At 51.0% G+C, this 3,175-nt stretch overlaps 1 pseudogene; it reads right to left on the reverse strand.

Annotated features, from left to right (window-relative positions):
- Window positions 1–1,879: 1,879 nt before the first annotated feature.
- LOC132510187 (olfactory receptor 2G6-like) lies at window positions 1,880–2,849 on the reverse strand (annotated as a pseudogene).
- Window positions 2,850–3,175: the final 326 nt, after the last annotated feature.

A 3,175-nucleotide genomic window follows, 5' to 3' on the forward strand; every position in this document is an offset into this window, starting at 1 on the left:
CTAGAGAAATACAATCCAATCTCTATCATTAAAAAGCAGAACACCCCCCCCCTGCAAAGTAGAACCCCAAATGGTCTGGACCAAAAATATTGGATCCTTTCTCAACCCTCTGAACTTTGGGTAGATTGCCTATCCTATCTGAACTTCATCTTCCACATGTAAAATGAAGAGGATTTTATAAAGAGTGATAGAGATAATGTATAAAAGTGACTAGTACAGGTGGCCTGGGAAAAAAGGGAAGAATTGGAAGCATGACAATAGGTGGAATAAAAAATAGTGGCTTGGGGACTTCCCTGGTGGTGCAGTGGTTAAGAATCCGCCTGCCAATGCAAGGGACACTGGTTTGAGCCCTGGTCCGGGAAGATCCCACATGCTGCGGAGCAACTAAGCCCATGTGCCACAATGACTGAGCCTGCACTCTAGAGCCTGCGAGCCACAACTACTGAGCCTGCGTGCCACAGCTACTGAAGCCTGTGCACCTAGAGCCCATGCTCCGCAACGAGAGGCCACCGCAGTGAGAAGCCCACGCGCCGCAACGAAGAGCAGCCCCCACTCGCCGCAACGAAGGCCCAATGCAGCCAAAAATAAATTATTTTTAAAAATGGTGGCTCATCAAGAGATCAGATGTGGAGGAGTGATTAAAAAATAGTAAATATTGTTCTCTCCATTTTTTTCTGGAGCTTTATCTGAGCACATGGCACCCCAGCTGGAGACAACATTTGCCAGCATCCCTTGCAGGTCAGAGTGGCCATGTGACTAAGCACTGGCCAATGGGATGTCAGCAGAAGTGATGGGTACAACTTCCAGGTCACATCTGAAAAGCACTCTCCTTGCCCTCTACTTCCTCTGTCTTCCTTCCTGCAGCTGGACTGAATGAGTTGCTAGTAAGCCTTCTCCTACCACGTGGATAAGGAGACTGTATGGGATGGTACAGCAATGAGATGGGAGGAACCTGGTCTCAGGATAACTTTGTGGTGTAGAGACACCCATGTTTACAGGAAAGAGAAAAAAAAACCTTCTGTATTATTTAAGCCACTGTTGTTTGGTCTGTTAAAGCAGCTGAACCCAAAACCCAACCAATACAGTGCTATCAGGTAAACATTAGAGAAAGAAAAATGTATCCCTGATGTTCTCTTAGGAAGGAGCCACATGAAGACCATGTCTCTGCAAGTACAATATGGACTGTTTTTCTTCCAGAATAGTTGCTTCTTCTGATGAACTCACTGACTTGCATTTCAGACAAATATTAGATGGAAAGTGTGTACCACTAAGCATTAGAATCATTTTGAGCAGGTCAAGGTGTGATCACTTGTGGGAGGTCCATGGAAATGGATGAGCTGAGCAGAAATTCCCCTAGTGGACTCACACTCCAGGATACAGGGTCATTGGTGGGCTTTGGGATGAAGTGACCCCTTACCACAGTTGTCGTTCAGTACCCACAGGGGATTGGTTCCAGGACCCACCAGGATACCAGAAGGGATGCTCAAGTCCCATAGTCTGCCCTCCATACCCACAGGTTCTGCATTCACGGGTTCGACTAACCAGGGATTGTAAACAGAGCACACGATCCACGGTTGGTTGAATCCGCAGATGTGGAGCCCGTGAACACCGAAAGTCAACTCTTTTTTAAATTTTTCTCTCCCTCTTTCTACCTTCCCCTGTGTATGTACAGTACCATTTGCCTAAATTAAATGCACCTTGGACACGTCTCCATTTTATCCAGCTGCCTACTGGGGCTTCCTGCATGAATCAGCATCAACGTTGTTGTCAACTTTTTGGGCCACCCAGTGTGTTCCTGGTGGTCTCTGGAGACATTAACACCTCCACTATGACCACAAGGAAAATCCTGTGAGGCTGGATTTCTGGGTCACTCCATGTCTTAAGGTGACACCTGAAGATACAGCTTCTGCAGGGATCCCTTCATGTCCTTGTTCTTCAGGCTGTAGATAAGCGGATTTAGGGTGGGCATGAGGATGCAGTAGAAGACGGCAGCTAGGCGCCCTTGCTGTGGGGAGTATCGCGTGGTGGGCTGCATGTAGGCAGAGCTGCCAGTGCCGTAAAACAGGAGGACGGTGGCCAGGTGGGAGGAACACATGGAGAAGGCCTTCCAGGGGCTGGCTGCTGAGCGGATCTGAACCACCGTGGCCAAGATGCGCACACAGGACAGGACAGTGAGGCTAAAGCAGCTGATGATGACGCAACCGCTGGCTGCAAATCCCGCAGTGTCGTGGACACCTGTGTTGGCACAGGCTAGGCGCATGAGTGGCGGGATGTCACAGAAGTGGTCAATCACGTTGGGGCCGCAGAAGAGCAGGGAGAAGGTGTTGGTTAGGGGAGGGCAGAGAAGAGGAGCCCACTGCCCCAGGCTGCCGCCACGGAGACGCAGGTCCGGGGCCTCATGGCTGCCCCGTACACCAGGGGCCGGTAGGTGGCCAGACAATGGTCAAGCGATGGAGGTGATGAGAAAACACTCTGCGGACTCCAGGCAGACAAAGGCAGAGTTGGGACATGTACGCATGGAGGGAAATCTGCCCCGAGCCCAGCAGGGTGGCCACCAGGGCCCGGGGCAGGGTGGTGGACACGGAGCAGATATCCACCAAGGAGAGGTGTTTGAGGAAGGAGTACATGGGCGTGTGCAGGCGGGCATCCAGCGTCACGGCGGCGACGATGGAGATGTTCCCCAGAAACGCGGCCGGGTAAACCAGAAGGAAAGCAGCAGCACTGAGCAGCTGTATCTCAGGGACTGCTGAGAAACCCAGAGGAAGAAAACGGGCACTGCCTTGAGATTGGTCATGTTGTGTCTTCAGAAAAGCTCGCGAATGGCAGGGGATGCTCAAAAAGCAGTGCATGGGGCTTCGCTGGTGGCGCAGTGGTTAAGAATCAGCCTGCCAATGCAGGGGACTGGTTTGAGCCCTGGTCTGGGAAGATCCCACATGCTACGGAGCAATGAAGCCCGTGCGCCACAACTACTGAGCCCGTGCTCTAGAGCCTGTGAGCCACAACTACTGAAGCCCACGCGCCTACAGCCGGTGCTCCACAACAAGAGAAGCCACCGCAAAGAGAAACCACCGCAAAGAGAAGCCCATGCACCACAACGAAGATCCAACACAGCCAAAAATAAATAAATTTATTTTTTAAAAAAAGTAAAGGAATAATCATGACTCTCTTTATAAAG

The sequence above is a fragment of the Lagenorhynchus albirostris genome, chromosome 19 (genome assembly GCF_949774975.1).
Source record: "Lagenorhynchus albirostris chromosome 19, mLagAlb1.1, whole genome shotgun sequence".
NCBI classification, from domain to species: domain Eukaryota; kingdom Metazoa; phylum Chordata; class Mammalia; order Artiodactyla; family Delphinidae; genus Lagenorhynchus; species Lagenorhynchus albirostris.